Raw genomic sequence first — 21,694 nt, 5'->3', positions numbered from 1 at the left:
ATAGCAAACGTCGGGCAGTTTCTCCCAGGACGAAGGTGCCAGCCCTGAAAGCTGTTACTGCTCTTCACCTTCCCTCGGCAGCCTACGCACAGGAGCAACAGCAATGGGCATACCTGCTTTCTCAGAGACGTATCTTATCATCGCTCTCGTTCTCGGCACAGCCTCTTTCTGAAATAACAAACGTCGGGCTGTTTCTCCCAGGACGAATTTGCCAGCCCTGAATGCTGCTGCTGATCTTCAACTTCCCTCTGCAGCCTATGCATGGGAACAACAGCACTGGGAATACCTGCTCTCCCGGAGACGTAACTTCTCATTGCTCTCGTTCTCGGCAGAGCCTGTTTCTGAAATAGCAACGTCAGGCTGTTTCACACAGTACGAAGGTGCCAGCCATGAAAGCTGTTGCTGCTCTTCACCTTCCCTTGGCAGCCTACGCACAGGAACAACAGCACTGGGCATACATGCTTTCTCAAAGACGTAACTTCTCATCGCTCTCGATCTCGGCAGAGCCTCTTTCTGAAATAGCAAACGTCGGGCTGTTTCACACAGAACGAAGGTGCCAGCCCTGAAAGCTGCTGCTGCTCTTCAACTTCCCTCCGCAGCTTATGCATAGGAACAACAGCACTGGGGATACCTCCTTTCCCAGAGAAGTAACTTCTCATCGCTCTCGTTCTCGGCAGAGCCTCTTTCTGAAATAACAAACGTCGGGCTGTTTCTCCGAGGATGAAGGTGCCAGCCCTGAAAGCTGTTGCTGCTCTTCACCTTCCCTCGGCAGCCTACGCACAGGAACAACAGCAATGGGCATACCTGCTTTCTCAGAGACGTAACTTCTCATCGCTCTCGTTCTCGGCACAGCCTCTTTCTGAAATAACAAACGTCGGGCTGTTTCTCCCAGGACTAAGGTGCCAGCCCTTAATGCTGCTGCTGATCTTCAGCTTCCCTCGGCAGCCTATGCATAGGAACAACAGCACTGGGAATACCTGCTCTCCCGGAGACGTAAATTCTCACCGCTGTTGTTCTCGGCAGAGCCTCTTTCTGAAAGAGCAAACGTCGGGCAGTTTCTCCCAGGACGATGGTGCCAGCCCTGAAAGCTGTTGCTGCTCTTCACCTTCCCTCGGCAGCCTATGCAAAGAAACAACAACACTGGGGATACCTGCTTTCCCAGAGACGTAACTTCTCATCGCTCTCGATCTCGGCAGAGCCTCTTTCTGAAATAGCAAACGTCGGGCTGTTTCTCCTTGGATGAAGGTGCCAGCCCTGAAAGCTGTTGCTGCTCGTCATCTTCCCTCGGCAGCCTATGCAATGAAACAACAACACTGGGGATACCTGCTTTCCCAGAGACGTAACTTCTCATCGCTCTCGATCTCGGCAGAGACTCTTTCTTAAATAGCAAACGTCGGGCTGTTTCTCCCAGGACGAAGGTGCCAGCCCTGAAAGCCGTTGTTGCTCTTCACTTGCCACGGCAGCCTATGCAATGAAACAACAGCACTGGGCATACCTGCTTTCTCAGAGACGTAACTTCTCATCGCTCTCGTTCTCGGCAGAGCCTCTTTCTGAAATAGCAAACGTCGGGCTGTTTCTCCAAGGACGAAGGTGCCAGCCCTGAAAGCTGTTGCTGCTCTTCACCTTCCCTCGGCAGCCTATGCATAGGAACAACAGCACTGGGGATCCCTGCTTTCCCAGAGACGTAACTTCTCATCGCTCTCGTTCTCGGCAGAGCCTCTTTCTGAAATAGCAAACGTCGGGCAGTTTCTCCCAGGACGAAGGTGCCAGCCCTGAAAGCCGATGTTGCTCTTCACTTCCCACGGCAGCCTATGCAATGAAACAACAGCACTGCGAATGCCTGCTTTCCCAGAGACGTAACTTCTCATCGCTCTCGCTCTCGGCAGAGCCTCTTTCTGAAATAGCAAACGTCGGGCTGTTTCTCCCAGGACTAAGGTGCCAGCCCTGAAAGCTGTTGCTGCTCTTCACCTTCCCTCGGCAGCCTATGCAAAGAAACAACAACACTGGGGATACCTGCTTTCCCAGAGACGTAACTTCTCATCGCTCTCGTTCTCGGCAGAGCCTGTTTCTGAAATAGCAAACGTCGGGCTGTTTCACACAGAATGAAGGTGCCAGCCCTGAAAGCTGTTGCTGCTCTTCACCTTCCCTTGGCAGCCTACGCACAGGAACAACAGCACTGGGCATACCTGCTTTCCCAGAGACGTAACTTCTCATCGCTCTCGATCTCGGCAGAGACTCTTTCTGAAATAGCAAACGTCGGGCTGTTTCTCCCAAGACGAAGGTGCCAGCCCTGAAAGCTGTTGCTGCTTGTCACCTTCCCTCGGCAGCCTACGCACAGGAACAACAGCACTGGGCATACCTGCTTTCTCAGAGACGTAACTTCTCATTGCTCTCGTTCTCGGCAGAGCCTCTTTCTGAAATAGCAAACGTCGGGCTGTTTCTCCTTGGATGAAGGTGCCAGCCCTGAAAGCTGTTGCTGCTCGTCATCTTCCCTCGGCAGCCTATGCAAAGAAACAACAACACTGGGGATACCTGCTTTCCCAGAGACGTAACTTCTCATTGCTCTCGTTCTCGGCAGAGCCTCTTTCTGAAATAGCAAACGTCGGGCTGTTTCTCCTTGGATGAAGGTGCCAGCCCTGAAAGCTGTTGCTGCTCGTCATCTTCCCTCGGCAGCCTATGCAAAGAAACAACAACACTGGGGATACCTGCTTTCCCAGAGACGTAACTTCTCATCGCTCTCGTTCTCGGCAGAGACTCTTTCTGAAATAGCAAACGTCGGGCTGTTTCACACAGAATGAAGGTGCCAGCCCTGAAAGCTGTTGCTGCTCTTCACCTTCCCTTGGCAGCCTACGCACAGGAACAACAGCACTGGGCATACCTGCTTTCCCAGAGACGTAACTTCTCATCGCTCTCGATCTCGGCAGAGCCTCTTTCTGAAATAGCAAACGTCGGGCTGTTTCACACAGAACGAAGGTGCCAGCCCTGAAAACTGTTGCTGCTATTCACCTTCCTTCGGCAGCCTATGCACAGGAACAACAGCACTGCGGATCCCTGCTTTCCCAGAGAAGTAACTTCTCATCGCTCTCGTTCTCGGCAGAGACTCTTTCTGAAATAGCAAACGTCGGGCTGTTTCTCCCAGGACGAAGGTGCCAGCCCTGAAAGCTGTTGCTGCTCTTCACGTTCCCTCGGCAGCCTATGCAAAGAAACAACAGCACTGGGCATACCTGCTTTCTCAAAGACGTAACTTCTCATCGCTCTCGATCTCGGCAGAGCCTCTTTCTGAAATAGCAAACGTCGGGCTGTTTCACACAGAACGAAGGTGCCAGCCCTGAAAGCTGCTGCTGCTCTTCAACTTCCCTCCGCAGCTTATGCATAGGAACATCAGCACTGGGGATACCTCCTTTCCCAGAGAAGTAAATTCTCATCGCTCTCGTTCTCGGCAGAGCCTCTTTCTGAAATAGCAAACGTCGGGCTGTTTCTCCCAGGATGAAGGAGGCAGCCCTGAAAGCTGTTGCTGGTCTTCAACTTCCCTCGGCAGCCTATGCATAGGAACAACAGCACTGCGGATCCCTGCTTTCCCAGAGAAGTAACTTCTCATTGCTCTCGTTCTCGGCAGAGCCTCTTTCTGAAATAGCAAACGTCGGGCTGTTTCTCCCAAGACGAAGGTGCCAGCCCTGAAAGCTGTTGCTGCTCTTCACCTTCCCTCGGCAGCCTACGCACAGGAACAACAGCAGTGCGGATCCCTGCTTTCCCAGAGAAGTAACTTCTCATTGCTCTCGTTCTCGGCAGAGCCTCTTTCTGAAATAGCAAACATCGGGCTGTTTCTCCTTGGATGAAGGTGCCAGCCCTGAAAGCTGTTGCTGCTCGTCATCTTCCCTCGGCAGCCTATGCAAAGAAACAACAACACTGGGGATACCTGCTTTCCCAGAGACGTAACTTCTCATTGCTCTCGTTCTCGGCAGAGCCTCTTTCTGAAATAGCAAACGTCGGGCTGTTTCTCCTTGGATGAAGGTGCCAGCCCTGAAAGCTGTTGCTGCTCGTCATCTTCCCTCGGCAGCCTATGCAAAGAAACAACAACACTGGGGATACCTGCTTTCCCAGAGACGTAACTTCTCATCGCTCTCGTTCTCGGCAGAGACTCTTTCTGAAATAGCAAACGTCGGGCTGTTTCACACAGAATGAAGGTGCCAGCCCTGAAAGCTGTTGCTGCTCTTCACCTTCCCTTGGCAGCCTACGCACAGGAACAACAGCACTGGGCATACCTGCTTTCCCAGAGACGTAACTTCTCATCGCTCTCGATCTCGGCAGAGCCTCTTTCTGAAATAGCAAACGTCGGGCTGTTTCACACAGAACGAAGGTGCCAGCCCTGAAAGCTGCTGCTGCTCTTCAACTTCCCTCGGCAGCCTATGCATAGGAACAACAGCACTGGGGATACGTCCTTTCCCAGAGAAGTAACTTCTCATCGCTCTCGTTCTCTGCAGAGCCTCTTTCTGAAATAACAAACGTCGGGCTGTTTCTCCCAGGATGAAGGAGGCAGCCCTGAAAGCTGTTGCTGGTCTTCAACTTCCCTCGGCAGCCTATGCATAGGAACAACAGCACTGCGGATCCCTGCTTTCCCAGAGAAGTAACTTCTCATTGCTCTCGTTCTCGGCAGAGCCTCTTTCTGAAATAGCAAACGTCGGGCTGTTTCTCCTTGGATGAAGGTGCCAGCCCTGAAAGCTGTTGCTGCTCGTCATCTTCCCTCGGCAGCCTATGCAAAGAAACAACAACACTGGGGATACCTGCTTTCCCAGAGACGTAACTTCTCATCGCTCTCGTTCTCGGCAGAGACTCTTTCTGAAATAGCAAACGTCAGGCTGTTTCACACAGAACGAAGGTGCCAGCCCTGAAAGCTGTTGCTGCTCTTCACCTTCCCTTGGCAGCCTACGCACAGGAACAACAGCACTGGGCATACCTGCTTTCTCAAAGACGTAACTTCTCATCGCTCTTGATCTCGGCAGAGCCTCTTTCTGAAATAGCAAACGTCGGGCTGTTTCACACAGAACGAAGGTGCCAGCCCTGAAAGCTGCTGCTGCTCTTCAACTTCCCTCCGCAGCTTATGCATAGGAACAACAGCACTGGGGATACCTCCTTTCCCAGAGAAGTAAATTCTCATCGCTCTCGTTCTCGGCAGAGCCTCTTTCTGAAATAGCAAACGTCGGGCTGTTTCTCCCAGGATGAAGGTGCCAGCCCTGAAAACTGTTGCTGCTATTCACCTTCCTTCGGCAGCCTATGCACAGGAACAACAGCACTGCGGATCCCTGCTTTCCCAGAGAAGTAACTTCTCATCGCTCTCGTTCTCGGCAGAGACTCTTTCTGAAATAGCAAACGTCGGGCTGTTTCTCCCAGGACGAAGGTGCCAGCCCTGAAAGCTGTTGCTGCTCTTCACCTTCCCGTGGCAGCCTACGCACAGGAACAACAGCACTGGGCATACCTGCTTTCTCAAAGACGTAACTTCTCATCGCTCTCGATCTCGGCAGAGCCTCTTTCTGAAATAACAAACGTCGGGCTGTTTCTCCCAGGATGAAGGAGGCAGCCCTGAAAGCTGTTGCTGGTCTTCAACTTCCCTCGGCAGCCTATGCATAGGAACAACAGCACTGTGGATCCCTGCTTTCCCAGAGAAGTAACTTCTCATTGCTCTCGTTCTCGGCAGAGCCTCTTTCTGAAATAGCAAACATCGGGCTGTTTCTCCTTGGATGAAGGTGCCAGCCCTGAAAGCTATTGCTGCTCGTCATCTTCCCTCGGCAGCCTATGCAAAGAAACAACAACACTGGGGATACCTGCTTTCCCAGAGACGTAACTTCTCATTGCTCTCGTTCTCGGCAGAGCCTCTTTCTGAAATAGCAAACGTCGGGCTGTTTCTCCTTGGATGAAGGTGCCAGCCCTGAAAGCTGTTGCTGCTCGTCATCTTCCCTCGGCAGCCTATGCAAAGAAACAACAACACTGGGGATACCTGCTTTCCCAGAGACGTAACTTCTCATCGCTCTCGTTCTCGGCAGAGACTCTTTCTGAAATAGCAAACGTCGGGCTGTTTCACACAGAATGAAGGTGCCAGCCCTGAAAGCTGTTGCTGCTCTTCACCTTCCCTTGGCAGCCTACACACAGGAACAACAGCACTGGGCATACCTGCTTTCCCAGAGACGTAACTTCTCATCGCTCTCGATCTCGGCAGAGCCTCTTTCTGAAATAGCAAACGTCGGGCTGTTTCACACAGAACGAAGGTGCCAGCCCTGAAAGCTGCTGCTGCTCTTCAACTTCCCTCGGCAGCCTATGCATAGGAACAACAGCACTGGGGATACGTCCTTTCCCAGAGAAGTAACTTCTCATCGCTCTCGTTCTCGGCAGAGCCTCTTTCTGAAATAGCAAACGTCGGGCTGTTTCTCCTTGGATGAAGGTGCCAGCCCTGAAAGCTGTTGCTGCTCGTCATCTTCCCTCGGCAGCCTATGCAAAGAAACAACAACACTGAGGATACCTGCTTTCCCAGAGACGTAACTTCTCATCGCTCTCGTTCTCGGCAGAGACTCTTTCTGAAATAGCAAACGTCAGGCTGTTTCACACAGAACGAAGGTGCCAGCCCTGAAAGCTGTTGCTGCTCTTCACCTTCCCTTGGCAGCCTACGCACAGGAACAACAGCACTGGGCATACCTGCTTTCTCAAAGACGTAACTTCTCATCGCTCTTGATCTCGGCAGAGCCTCTTTCTGAAATAGCAAACGTCGGGCTGTTTCACACAGAACGAAGGTGCCAGCCCTGAAAGCTGCTGCTGCTCTTCAACTTCCCTCCGCAGCTTATGCATAGGAACAACAGCACTGGGGATACCTCCTTTCCCAGAGAAGTAAATTCTCATCGCTCTCGTTCTCGGCAGAGCCTCTTTCTGAAATAGCAAACGTCGGGCTGTTTCTCCCAGGATGAAGGTGCCAGCCCTGAAAACTGTTGCTGCTATTCACCTTCCTTCGGCAGCCTATGCACAGGAACAACAGCACTGCGGATCCCTGCTTTCCCAGAGAAGTAACTTCTCATCGCTCTCGTTCTCGGCAGAGACTCTTTCTGAAATAGCAAACGTCGGGCTGTTTCTCCCAGGACGAAGGTGCCAGCCCTGAAAGCTGTTGCTGCTCTTCACGTTCCCTCGGCAGCCTATGCAAAGAAACAACAGCACTGGGCATACCTGCTTTCCCAGAGACGTAACTTCTCATCGCTCTCGATCTCGGCAGAGCCTCTTTCTGAAATAGCAAACGTCGGGCTGTTTCACACAGAACGAAGGTGCCAGCCCTGAAAGCTGTTGCTGCTCTTCACCTTCCCGTGGCAGCCTACGCACAGGAACAACAGCACTGGGCATACCTGCTTTCTCAAAGACGTAACTTCTCATCGCTCTCGATCTCGGCAGAGCCTCTTTCTGAAATAACAAACGTCGGGCTGTTTCTCCCAGGATGAAGGAGGCAGCCCTGAAAGCTGTTGCTGGTCTTCAACTTCCCTCGGCAGCCTATGCATAGGAACAACAGCACTGTGGATCCCTGCTTTCCCAGAGAAGTAACTTCTCATTGCTCTCGTTCTCGGCAGAGCCTCTTTCTGAAATAGCAAACATCGGGCTGTTTCTCCTTGGATGAAGGTGCCAGCCCTGAAAGCTATTGCTGCTCGTCATCTTCCCTCGGCAGCCTATGCAAAGAAACAACAACACTGGGGATACCTGCTTTCCCAGAGACGTAACTTCTCATTGCTCTCGTTCTCGGCAGAGCCTCTTTCTGAAATAGCAAACGTCGGGCTGTTTCTCCTTGGATGAAGGTGCCAGCCCGGAAAGCTGTTGCTGCTCGTCATCTTCCCTCGGCAGCCTATGCAAAGAAACAACAACACTGGGGATACCTGCTTTCCCAGAGACGTAACTTCTCATCGCTCTCGTTCTCGGCAGAGACTCTTTCTGAAATAGCAAACGTCGGGCTGTTTCACACAGAATGAAGGTGCCAGCCCTGAAAGCTGTTGCTGCTCTTCACCTTCCCTTGGCAGCCTACGCACAGGAACAACAGCACTGGGCATACCTGCTTTCCCAGAGACGTAACTTCTCATCGCTCTCGATCTCGGCAGAGCCTCTTTCTGAAATAGCAAACGTCGGGCTGTTTCACACAGAACGAAGGTGCCAGCCCTGAAAGCTGCTGCTGCTCTTCAACTTCCCTCGGCAGCCTATGCACCTGAACAACACCACTGGGGATACCTGCTTTCCCAGAGACGTAACTTCTCATCGCTCTCATTCTCGGCAGAGCCTCTTTCTGAAATAGCAAACGTCGGGCTGTTTCTCCCTGGATGAAGGTGCCAGCCCTGAAAGCTGTTGCTGCTCGTCACCTTCCCTCGGCAGCCTATGTAATGAAACAACAACACTGGGGACACCTGCTTTCCCAGAGACGTAACTTCTCATCGCTCTCGTTCTCGGCAGAGCCTCTTTCTGAAATAACAAACGTCGGGCTGTTTCTCCCAGGATGAAGGAGGCAGCCCTGAAAGCTGTTGCTGGTCTTCAACTTCCCTCGGCAGCCTATGCATAGGAACAACAGCACTGCGGATCCCTGCTTTCCCAGAGAAGTAACTTCTCATTGCTCTCGTTCTTGGCAGAGCCTCTTTCTGAAATAGCAAACGTCGGGCTGTTTCTCCCAGGATGAAGGTGCCAGCCCTGAAAGCTGTTGCTGCTCTTCACCTTCCCTCGGCAGCCTATGCATAGGAACAACAGCACTGCGGATGCCTGCTTTCCCAGAGACGTAATTTCTCATCGCTCTCGGCAGAGCCTCTTTCTGAAATAGCAAACGTCGGGCTGTTTCACACAGAAAGAAGGTGCCAGCCCTGAAAGCTGTTGCTGCTCTTCACCTTCCCTAAGCATCCTATGCACAGGAACAACAGCACCTGAATTACCTGATTTCCCAGAGACTTAAGGTCTCTCCGCTGTTGTTCTTGGCAAAGACTGTTTCTGAAATAGCAAACGTCGGGCTGTTTCTCCCAGGACGAAGGTGCCAGCCCTGAAAGCTGTTGCTAATCTTCAACTTCCTTCAGCAGCCTATGCAACGAACAACAGCACTGCGGATCCCTGCTCTCCCAGAGAAGTAACTTCTCATTGCTCTCGTTCTCGGCAGAGCCTCTTTCTGAAATAGCAAACGTCGGGCTGTTTCTCCCAAGACGAAGGTGCCAGCCCTGAAAGCTGTTGCTGCTCTTCAACTTCCCTCGGCAGCCTATGCATAGGAACAACAGCACTGCAGATGCCTGCTTTCCCAGAGACGTAACTTCTCATCGCTCTCGGCAGAGCCTCTTTCTGAAATAGCAAACGCCGGGCTGTTTCTCCCAGGACGAAGGTGCCAGCCCTGAAAGCTGTTGCTGCTCTTCACCTTTCCTCGGCAGCCTATGCAAAGAAACAACAACAATGGGGATACCTGCTTTCCCAGAGACGTAACTTCTCATCGATCTCGTTCTTGGCAAAGCCTCTTTCTGAAATAGCAAACGTCGGGCTGTTTCTCCCAGGACGAAGGTGCCAGCCCTGATAGCTGCTGCTGCTCTTCAACTTCCCTCCGCAGCCTATGCACAGGAACAACAGCACTGCGGATGCCTGCTTTCCCAGAGACCTAACTTCTCATCGCTCTCGCTCTCGGCAGAGCCTCTTTCTGAAATAGCAAACGTCGGGCTGTTTCTCCCAGGACGAAGGTGCCAGCCCTGAAAGCTGTTGCTGCTCTTCACGTTCCCTCGGCAGCCTATGCAAAGAAACAACAGCACTGGGCATACCTGCTTTCTCAAAGACGTAACTTCTCATCGCTCTCGATCTCGGCAGAGCCTCTTTCTGAAATAGCAAACGTCGGGCTGTTTCACACAGAACGAAGGTGCCAGCCCTGAAAGCTGCTGCTGCTCTTCAACTTCCCTCCGCAGCTTATGCATAGGAACAACAGCACTGGGGATACCTCCTTTCCCAGAGAAGTAAATTCTCATCGCTCTCGTTCTCGGCAGAGCCTCTTTCTGAAATAGCAAACGTCGGGCTGTTTCTCCCAGGATGAAGGTGCCAGTCCTGAAAACTGTTGCTGCTATTCACCTTCCTTCGGCAGCCTATGCACAGGAACAACAGCACTGCGGATCCCTGCTTTCCCAGAGAAGTAACTTCTCATCGCTCTCGTTCTCGGCAGAGCCTCTTTCTGAAATAGCAAACGTCGGGCTGTTTCTCCCAGGACGAAGGTGCCAGCCCTGAAAGCTGTTGCTGCTCTTCACGTTCCCTCGGCAGCCTATGCAAAGAAACAACAACACTGGGGATACCTGCTTTCCCAGAGACGTAACTTCTCATCGCTCTCGTTCTCGGCAGAGCCTGTTTATGAAATAGCAAACGTCGGGCTGTTTCTCCCAGGACGAAGGTGCCAGCCCTGAAAGCTGTTGCTGCTATTCACCTTCCCTCGGCAGCCTATGCACCTGAACAACACCACTGGGGATACCTGCTTTCCCAGAGACGTAACTTCTCATCGCTCTCGTTCTCGGCAGAGCCTCTTTCTGAAATAGCAAACGTCGGGCTGTTTCTCCCTGGATGAAGTTGCCAGCCCTGAAAGCTGTTGCTGCTCGTCACCTTCCCTCGGCAGCCTATGTAATGAAACAACAACACTGGGGACACCTGCTTTCCCAGAGACGTAACTTCTCATCGCTCTCGTTCTCGGCAGAGCCTCTTTCTGAAATAACAAACGTCGGGCTGTTTCTCCCAAGACGAAGGTGCCAGCCCTGAATGCTGTTGCTGATCTTCAACTTCCCTCAGCAGCCTATGCATAGGAACAACAGCACTGCGGATCCCTGCTCTCCCAGAGAAGTAACTTCTCATTGCTCTCGTTCTCGGCAGAGCCTCTTTCTGAAATAGCAAACGTCGGGCTGTTTCTCCCAAGACGAAGGTGCCAGCCCTGAAAGCTGTTGCTGCTCTTCAACTTCCCTCGGCAGCCTATGCATAGGAACAACAGCACTGCGGATGCCTGCTTTCCCAGAGAAGTAACTTCTCATCGCTCTCGGCAGAGCCTCTTTCTGAAATAGCAAACGCCGGGCTGTTTCTCCCAGGACGAAGGTGCCAGCCCTGAAAGCTGTTGCTGCTCTTCACCTTCCCTTGACAGCCTACGCACAGGAACAACAGCACTGGGCATACCTGCTTTCTCAAAGACGTAACTTCTCATCGCTCTCGATCTCGGCAGAGCCTCTTTCTGAAATAGCAAACGTCGGGCTGTTTCTCCCAGGACGAAGGTGCCAGCCCTGAAAGCTGTTGCTGCTCTTCACCTTTCCTCGGCAGCCTATGCAAAGAAACAACAACAATGGGGATACCTGCTTTCCCAGAGACGTAACTTCTCATCGATCGCGTTCTTGGCAAAGCCTCTTTCTGAAATAGAAAACGTCGGGCTGTTTCTCCCAGGACGAAGGTGCCAGCCCTGATAGCTGCTGCTGCTCTTCAACTTCCCTCCGCAGCCTATGCACAGGAACAACAGCACTGCGGATGCCTGCTTTCCCAGAGACCTAACTTCTCATCGCTCTCGCTCTCGGCAGAGCCTCTTTCTGAAATAGCAAACGTCGGGCTGTTTCTCCCAGGACGAAGGTGCCAGCCCTGAAAGCTGTTACTGCTCTTCACCTTCCCTCGGCAGCTACGCACAGGAGCAACAGCAATGGGCATACCTGCTTTCTCAGAGACGTAACTTCTCATCGCTCTCGTTCTCGGCACAGCCTCTTTCTGAAAAAACAAACGTCGGGCTCTTTCTCCCAGGACGAATTTGCCAGCCCTGAATGCTGCTGCTGATCTTCAACTTCCCTCGGCAGCCTATGCATAGGAACAACAGCACTGCGGATCCCTGCTTTCCCAGAGAAGTAACTTCTCATCGCTCTCGTTCTCGGCAGAGCCTCTTTCTGAAATAGCAAACGTCGGGCTGTTTCTCCCAGGATGAAGGTGCCAGCCCTGAAAACTGTTGCTGCTATTCATCTTCCTTCGGCAGCCTATGTAATGAAACAACAACACTGGGGACACCTGCTTTCCCAGAGACGTAACTTCTCATCGCTCTCGTTCTCGGCAGAGCCTCTTTCTGAAATAACAAACGTCGGGCTGTTTCTCCCAAGACGAAGGTGCCAGCCCTGAAAGCTGTTGCTGATCTTCAACTTCCCTCAGCAGCCTATGCATAGGAACAACAGCACTGCGGATCCCTGCTCTCCCAGAGAAGTAACTTCTCATTGCTCTAGTTCTCGGCAGAGCCTCTTTCTGAAATAGCAAACGTCGGGCTGTTTCTCCCAAGACGAAGGTGCCAGCCCTGAAAGCTGTTGCTGCTCTTCAACTTCCCTCGGCAGCCTATGCATAGGAACAACAGCACTGCGGATGCCTGCTTTCCCAGAGACGTAACTTCTCATCGCTCTCGGCAGAGCCTCTTTCTGAAATAGCAAACGCCGGGCTGTTTCTCCCAGGACGAAGGTGCCAGCCCTGAAAGCTGTTGCTGCTCTTCACCTTCCCTTGGCAGCCTACGCACAGGAACAACAGCACTGGGCATACCTGCTTTCTCAAAGACGTAACTTCTCATCGCTCTCGATCTCGGCAGAGCCTCTTTCTGAAATAGCAAACGTCGGGCTGTTTCTCCCAGGACGAAGGTGCCAGCCCTGAAAGCTGTTGCTGCTCTTCACCTTTCCTCGGCAGCCTATGCAAAGAAACAACAACAATGGGGATACTTGCTTTCCCAGAGACGTAACTTCTCATCGATCTCGTTCTTGGCAAAGCCTCTTTCTGAAATAGCAAACGTCGGGCTGTTTCTCCCAGGACGAAGGTGCCAGCCCTGATAGCTGCTGCTGCTCTTCAACCTCCCTCCGCAGCCTATGCACAGGAACAACAGCACTGCGGATGCCTGCTTTCCCAGAGACCTAACTTCTCATCGCTCTCGCTCTCGGCAGAGCCTCTTTCTGAAATAGCAAACGTCGGGCTGTTTCTCCCAGGACGAAGGTGCCAGCCCTGAAAGCTGTTACTGCTCTTCACCTTCCCTCGGCAGCTACGCACAGGAGCAACAGCAATGGGCATACCTGCTTTCTCAGAGACGTAACTTCTCATTGCTCTCGTTCTCGGCACAGCCTCTTTCTGAAATAACAAACGTCGGGCTCTTTCTCCCAGGACGAATTTGCCAGCCCTGAATGCTGCTGCTGATCTTCAACTTCCCTCCGCAGCCTATGCATAGGAACAACAGCACTGGGAATACCTGCTCTCCCGGAGACGTAACTTCTCATTGCTCTCGTTCCGGCAGAGCCTGTTTCTGAAATAGCAAACGTCAGGCTGTTTCGCACAGAACGAAGGTGCCAGCCATGAAAGCTGTTGCTGCTCTTCACCTTCCCTTGGCAGCCTACGCACAGGAACAACAGCACTGGGCATACCTGCTTTCTCAAAGACGTAACTTCTCATCGCTCTCGATCTCGGCAGAGCCTCTTTCTGAAATAGCAAACGTCGGGCTGTTTCACACAGAACGAAGGTGCCAGCCCTGAATGCTGCTGCTGCTCTTCAACTTCCCTCCGCAGCTTATGCATAGGAACAACAGCACTGGGGATACCTCCTTTCCCAGAGAAGTAAATTCTCATCGCTCTCGTTCTCGTCAGAGCCTCTTTCTGAAATAGCAAACGTCGGGCTGTTTCTCCCAGGATGAAGGTGCCAGCCCTGAAAACTGTTGCTGCTATTCACCTTCCTTCGGCAGCCTATGCACAGGAACAACAGCACTGCGGATCCCTGCTTTCCCAGAGAAGTAACTTCTCATCGCTCTCGTTCTCGGCAGAGCCTCTTTCTGAAATAGCAAACGTCGGGCTGTTTCTCCCAGGACGAAGGTGCCAGCCCTGAAAGCTGTTGCTGCTCTTCACGTTCCCTCGGCAGCCTATGCAAAGAAACAACAACACTGGGGATACCTGCTTTCCCAGAGAAGTAACTTCTCATCGCTCTCGTTCTCGGCAGAGCCTGTTTATGAAATAGCAAACGTCGGGCTGTTTCTCCCAGGACGAAGGTGCCAGCCCTGAAAGCTGTTGCTGCTATTCACCTTCCCTCGGCAGCCTACGCACAGGAACAACAGCACTGGGCATACCTGCTTTCTCAAAGACGTAACTTCTCATCGCTCTCGATCTCGGCAGAGCCTCTTTCTGAAATAGCAAACGTCGGGCTGTTTCACACAGAACGAAGGTGCCAGCCCTGAAAGCTGCTGCTGCTCTTCAACTTCCCTCCACAGCTTATGCATAGGAACAACAGCACTGGGGATACCTCCTTTCCCAGAGACGTAAATTCTCATCGCTCTCGTTCTCGGCAGAGCCTCTTTCTGAAATAGCAAACGTCGGGCTGTTTCTCCCAGGATGAAGGTGCCAGCCCTGAAAACTGTTGCTGCTATTCACCTTCCTTCGGCAGCCTATGCACAGGAACAACAGCACTGCGGATCCCTGCTTTCCCAGAGAAGTAACTTCTCATCGCTCTCGTTCTCGGCAGAGCCTCTTTCTGAAATAGCAAACGTCGGGCTGTTTCTCCCAGGACGAAGGTGCCAGCCCTGAAAGCTGTTGCTGCTCTTCACGTTCCCTCGGCAGCCTATGCAAAGAAACAACAACACTGGGGATACCTGCTTTCCCAGAGACGTAACTTCTCATCGCTCTCGTTCTCGGCATAGCCTGTTTATGAAATAGCAAACGTCGGGCTGCTTCTCCCAGGACGAAGGTGCCAGCCCTGAAAGCTGTTGCTGCTATTCACCTTCCCTCGGCAGCCTATGCACCTGAACAACACCACTGGGGATACCTGCTTTCCCAGAGACGTAACTTCTCATCGCTCTCATTCTCGGCAGAGCCTCTTTCTGAAATAGCAAACGTCGGGCTGTTTCTCCCTGGATGAAGGTGCCAGCCCTGAAAGCTGTTGCTGCTCGTCACCTTCCCTCGGCAGCCTATGTAATGAAACAACAACACTGGGGACACCTGCTTTCCCAGAGACGTAACTTCTCATCGCTCTCGTTCTCGGCAGAGCCTCTTTCTGAAATAACAAACGTCGGGCTGTTTCTCCCAGGATGAAGGAGGCAGCCCTGAAAGCTGTTGCTGGTCTTCAACTTCCCTCGGCAGCCTATGCATAGGAACAACAGCACTGCGGATCCCTGCTTTCCCAGAGAAGTAACTTCTCATTGCTCTCGTTCTTGGCAGAGCCTCTTTCTGAAATAGCAAACGTCGGGCTGTTTCTCCCAGGATGAAGGTGCCAGCCCTGAAAGCTGTTGCTGCTCTTCACCTTCCCTCGGCAGCCTATGCATAGGAACAACAGCACTGCGGATGCCTGCTTTCCCAGAGACGTAATTTCTCATCGCTCTCGGCAGAGCCTCTTTCTGAAATAGCAAACGTCGGGCTGTTTCACACAGAACGAAGGTGCCAGCCCTGAAAGCTGTTGCTGCTCTTCACCTTCCCTAAGCATCCTATGCACAGGAACAACAGCACCTGAATTACCTGATTTCCCAGAGACTTAAGGTCTCTCCGCTGTTGTTCTTGGCAAAGACTGTTTCTGAAATAGCAAACGTCGGGCTGTTTCTCCCAGGACGAAGGTGCCAGCCCTGAAAGCTGTTGCTGATCTTCAACTTCCTTCAGCAGCCTATGCAACGAACAACAGCACTGCGGATCCCTGCTCTCCCAGAGAAGTAACTTCTCATTGCTCTCGTTCTCGGCAGAGCCTCTTTCTGAAATAGCAAACGTCGGGCTGTTTCTCCCAAGACGAAGGTGCCAGCCCTGAAAGCTGTTGCTGCTCTTCAACTTCCCTCGGCAGCCTATGCATAGGAACAACAGCACTGCAGATGCCTGCTTTCCCAGAGACGTAACTTCTCATCGCTCTCGGCAGAGCCTCTTTCTGAAATAGCAAACGACGGGCTGTTTCTCCCAGGACGAAGGTGCCAGCCCTGAAAGCTGTTGCTGCTCTTCACCTTTCCTCGGCAGCCTATGCAAAGAAACAACAACAATGGGGATACCTGCTTTCCCAGAGACGTAACTTCTCATCGATCTCGTTCTTGGCAAAGCCTCTTTCTGAAATAGCAAACGTCGGGCTGTTTCTCCCAGGACGAAGGTGCCAGCCCTGATAGCTGCTGCTGCTCTTCAACTTCCCTCTGCAGCCTATGCACAGGAACAACAGCACTGCGGATGCCTGCTTTCCCAGAGACCTAACTTCTCATCGCTCTCGCTCTCGGCAGAGCCTCTTTCTGAAATAGCAAACGTCGGGCTGTTTCTCCCAGGACGAAGGTGCCAGCCCTGAAAGCTGTTGCTGCTCTTCACGTTCCCTCGGCAGCCTATGCAAAGAAACAACAGCACTGGGCATACCTGCTTTCTCAAAGACGTAACTTCTCATCGCTCTCGATCTCGGCAGAGCCTCTTTCTGAAATAGCAAACGTCGGGCTGTTTCACACAGAACGAAGGTGCCAGCCCTGAAAGCTGCTGCTGCTCTTCAACTTCCCTCCGCAGCTTATGCATAGGAACAACAGCACTGGGGATACCTCCTTTCCCAGAGAAGTAAATTCTCATCGCTCTCGTTCTCGGCAGAGCCTCTTTCTGAAATAGCAAACGTCGGGCTGTTTCTCCCAGGATGAAGGTGCCAGCCCTGAAAACTGTTGCTGCTATTCACCTTCCTTCGGCAGCCTATGCACAGGAACAACAGCACTGCGGATCCCTGCTTTCCCAGAGAAGTAACTTCTCATCGCTCTCGTTCTCGGCAGAGCCTCTTTCTGAAATAGCAAACGTCGGGCTGTTTCTCCCAGGACGAAGGTGCCAGCCCTGAAAGCTGTTGCTGCTCTTCACGTTCCCTCGGCAGCCTATGCAAAGAAACAACAACACTGGGGATACCTGCTTTCCCAGAGACGTAACTTCTCATCGCTCTCGTTCTCGGCAGAGCCTGTTTATGAAATAGCAAACGTCGGGCTGTTTCTCCCAGGACGAAGGTGCCAGCCCTGAAAGCTGTTGCTGCTATTCACCTTCCCTCGGCAGCCTATGCACCTGAACAACACCACTGGGGATACCTGCTTTCCCAGAGACGTAACTTCTCATCGCTCTCGTTCTCGGCAGAGCCTCTTTCTGAAATAGCAAACGTCGGGCTGTTTCTCCCTGGATGAAGGTGCCAGCCCTGAAAGCTGTTGCTGCTCGTCACCTTCCCTCGGCAGCCTATGTAATGAAACAACAACACTGGGGACACCTGCTTTCCCAGAGACGTAACTTCTCATCGCTCTCGTTCTCGGCAGAGCCTCTTTCTGAAATAACAAACGTCGGGCTGTTTCTCCCAAGACGAAGGTGCCAGCCCTGAAAGCTGTTGCTGATCTTCAACTTCCCTCAGCAGCCTATGCATAGGAACAACAGCACTGCGGATCCCTGCTCTCCCAGAGAAGTAACTTCTCATTGCTCTCGTTCTCGGCAGAGCCTCTTTCTGAAATAGCAAACGTCGGGCTGTTTCTCCCAAGACGATGGTGCCAGCCCTGAAAGCTGTTGCTGCTCTTCAACTTCCCTCGGCAGCCTATGCATAGGAACAACAGCACTGCGGATGCCTGCTTTCCCAGAGAAGTAACTTCTCATCGCTCTCGGCAGAGCCTCTTTCTGAAATAGCAAACGCCGGGCTGTTTCTCCCAGGACGAAGGTGCCAGCCCTGAAAGCTGTTGCTGCTCTTCACCTTCCCTTGGCAGCCTACGCACAGGAACAACAGCACTGGGCATACCTGCTTTCTCAAAGACGTAACTTCTCATCGCTCTCGATCTCGGCAGAGCCTCTTTCTGAAATAGCAAACGTCGGGCTGTTTCTCCCAGGACGAAGGTGCCAGCCCTGATAGCTGTTGCTGCTCTTCACCTTTCCTCGGCAGCCTATGCAAAGAAACAACAACAATGGGGATACCTGCTTTCCCAGAGACGTAACTTCTCATCGATCGCGTTCTTGGCAAAGCCTCTTTCTGAAATAGCAAACGTCGGGCTGTTTCTCCCAGGACGAAGGTGCCAGCCCTGATAGCTGCTGCTGCTCTTCAACTTCCCTCCGCAGCCTATGCACAGGAACAACAGCACTGCGGATGCCTGCTTTCCCAGAGACCTAACTTCTCATCGCTCTCGCTCTCGGCAGAGCCTCTTTCTGAAATAGCAAACGTCGGGCTGTTTCTCCCAGGACGAAGGTGCCAGCCCTGAAAGCTGTTACTGCTCTTCACCTTCCCTCGGCAGCTACGCACAGGAGCAACAGCAATGGGCATACCTGCTTTCTCAGAGACGTAACTTCTCATCGCTCTCGTTCTCGGCACAGCCTCTTTCTGAAAAAACAAACGTCGGGCTCTTTCTCCCAGGACGAATTTGCCAGCCCTGAATGCTGCTGCTGATCTTCAACTTCCCTCGGCAGCCTATGCATAGGAACAACAGCACTGCGGATCCCTGCTTTCCCAGAGAAGTAACTTCTCATTGCTCTCGTTCTCGGCAGAGCCTCTTTCTGAAATAGCAAACGTCGGGCTGTTTCTCCTTGGATGAAGGTGCCAGCCCTGAAAGCTGCTGCTGCTCTTCAACTTCCCTCCGCAGCTTATGCATAGGAACAACAGCACTGGGGATACCTCCTTTCCCAGAGAAGTAACTTCTCATCGCTCTCGTTCTCGGCAGAGCCTCTTTCTGAAATAGCAAACGTCGGGCTGTTTCTCCCAGGATGAAGGTGCCAGCCCTGAAAACTGTTGCTGCTATTCACCTTCCTTCGGCAGCCTATGCACAGGAACAACAGCACTGCGGATCCCTGCTTTCCCAGAGAAGTAACTTCTCATCGCTCTCGTTCTCGGCAGAGCCTGTTTATGAAATAGCAAACGTCGGGCTGTTTCTCCCAGGACGAAGGTGCCAGCCCTGAAAGCTGTTGCTGCTATTCACCTTCCCTCGGCAGCCTATGCACCTGAACAACACCACTGGGGATACCTGCTTTCCCAGAGACGTAACTTCTCATCGCTCTCGTTCTCGGCAGAGCCTCTTTCTGAAATAGCAAACGTCGGGCTGTTTCTCCCTGGATGAAGGTGCCAGCCCTGAAAGCTGTTGCTGCTCGTCACCTTCCCTCGGCAGCCTATGTAATGAAACAACAACACTGGGGACACCTGCTTTCCCAGAGACGTAACTTCTCATCGCTCTCGTTCTCGGCAGAGCCTCTTTCTGAAATAACAAACGTCGGGCTGTTTCTCCCAAGACGAAGGTGCCAGCCCTGAAAGCTGTTGCTGATCTTCAACTTCCCTCAGCAGCCTATGCATAGGAACAACAGCACTGCGGATCCCTGCTCTCCCAGAGAAGTAACTTCTCATTGCTCTAGTTCTCGGCAGAGCCTCTTTCTGAAATAGCAAACGTCGGGCTGTTTCTCCCAAGACGAAGGTGCCAGCCCTGAAAGCTGTTGCTGCTCTTCACCTTTCCTCGGCAGCCTATGCAAAGAAACAACAACAATGGGGATACCTGCTTTCCCAGAGACGTAACTTCTCATCGATCTCGTTCTTGGCAAAGCCTCTTTCTGAAATAGCAAACGTCGGGCTGTTTCTCCCAGGACGAAGGTGCCAGCCCTGATAGCTGCTGCTGCTCTTCAACTTCCCTCCGCAGCCTATGCACAGGAACAACAGCACTGCGGATGCCTGCTTTCCCAGAGACCTAACTTCTCATCGCTCTCGCTCTCGGCAGAGCCTCTTTCTGAAATAGCAAACGTCGGGCTCTTTCTCCCAGGACGAAGGTGCCAGCCCTGAAAGCTGTTACTGCTCTTCACCTTCCCTCGGCAGCTACGCACAGGAGCAACAGCAATGGGCATACCTGCTTTCTCAGAGACGTAACTTCTCATCGCTCTCGTTCTCGGCACAGCCTCTTTCTGAAAAAACAAACGTCGGGCTCTTTCTCCCAGGACGAATTTGCCAGCCCTGAATGCTGCTGCTGATCTTCAACTTCCCTCGGCAGCCTATGCATAGGAACAACAGCACTGCGGATCCCTGCTTTCCCAGAGAAGTAACTTCTCATTGCTCTCGTTCTCGGCAGAGCCTCTTTCTGAAATAGCAAACGTCGGGCTGTTTCTCCTTGGATGAAGGTGCCAGCCCTGAAAGCTGCTGCTTCTCTTCAACTTCCCTCCGCAGCTTATGCATAGGAACAACAGCACTGGGGATACCTCCTTTCCCAGAGAAGTAACTTCTCATCGCTCTCGTTCTCGGCAGAGCCTCTTTCTGAAATAGCAAACGTCGGGCTGTTTCTCCCAGGATGAAGGTGCCAGCCCTGAAAACTGTTGCTGCTATTCACCTTCCTTCGGCAGCCTATGCACAGGAACAACAGCACTGCGGATCCCTGCTTTCCCAGAGAAGTAACTTCTCATCGCTCTCGTTCTCGGCAGAGCCTCTTTCTGAAATAGCAAACGTCGGGCTGTTTCTCCCAGGACGAAGGTGCCAGCCCTGAAAGCTGTTGCTGCTCTTCACGTTCCCTCGGCAGCCTATGCAAAGAAACAACAACACTGGGGATACCTGCTTTCCCAGAGACGTAACTTCTCATCGCTCTCGTTCTCGGCAGAGCCTGTTTATGAAATAGCAAACGTCGGGCTGTTTCTCCCAGGACGAAGGTGCCAGCCCTGAAAGCTGTTGCTGCTATTCACCTTCCCTCGGCAGCCTATGCACCTGAACAACACCACTGGGGATACCTGCTTTCCCAGAGACGTAACTTCTCATCGCTCTCGTTCTCGGCAGAGCCTCTTTCTGAAATAGCAAACGTCGGGCTGTTTCTCCCTGGATGAAGGTGCCAGCCCTGAAAGCTGTTGCTGCTCGTCACCTTCCCTCGGCAGCCTATGTAATGAAACAACAACACTGGGGACACCTGCTTTCCCAGAGACGTAACTTCTCATCGCTCTCGTTCTCGGCAGAGCCTCTTTCTGAAATAACAAACGTCGGGCTGTTTCTCCCAAGACGAAGGTGCCAGCCCTGAAAGCTGTTGCTGATCTTCAACTTCCCTCAGCAGCCTATGCATAGGAACAACAGCACTGCGGATCCCTGCTCTCCCAGAGAAGTAACTTCTCATTGCTCTAGTTCTCGGCAGAGCCTCTTTCTGAAATAGCAAACGTCGGGCTGTTTCTCCCAAGACGAAGGTGCCAGCCCTTAAAGCTGTTGCTGCTCTTCAACTTCCCTCGGCAGCCTATGCATAGGAACAACAGCACTGCGGATGCCTGCTTTCCCAGAGACGTAACTTCTCATCGCTCTCGGCAGAGCCTCTTTCTGAAATAGCAAACGCCGGGCTGTTTCTCCCAGGACGAAGGTGCCAGCCCTGAAAGCTGTTGCTGCTCTTCACCTTCCCTTGGCAGCCTACGCACAGGAACAACAGCACTGGGCATACCTGCTTTCTCAAAGACGTAACTTCTCATCGCTCTCGATCTCGGCAGAGCCTCTTTCTGAAATAGCAAACGTCGGGCTGTTTCTCCCAGGACGAAGGTGCCAGCCCTGAAAGCTGTTGCTGCTCTTCACCTTTCCTCGGCAGCCTATGCAAAGAAACAACAACAATGGGGATACTTGCTTTCCCAGAGACGTAACTTCTCATCGATCTCGTTCTTGGCAAAGCCTCTTTCTGAAATAGCAAACGTCGGGCTGTTTCTCCCAGGACGAAGGTGCCAGCCCTGATAGCTGCTACTGCTCTTCAACTTCCCTCCGCAGCCTATGCACAGGAACAACAGCACTGCGGATGCCTGCTTTCCCAGAA

Source organism: Harpia harpyja, chromosome Z (genome assembly GCF_026419915.1).
Source record: "Harpia harpyja isolate bHarHar1 chromosome Z, bHarHar1 primary haplotype, whole genome shotgun sequence".
Lineage (NCBI taxonomy): Eukaryota > Metazoa > Chordata > Aves > Accipitriformes > Accipitridae > Harpia > Harpia harpyja.
Note: the sequence above shows the minus strand (reverse complement) of the source record.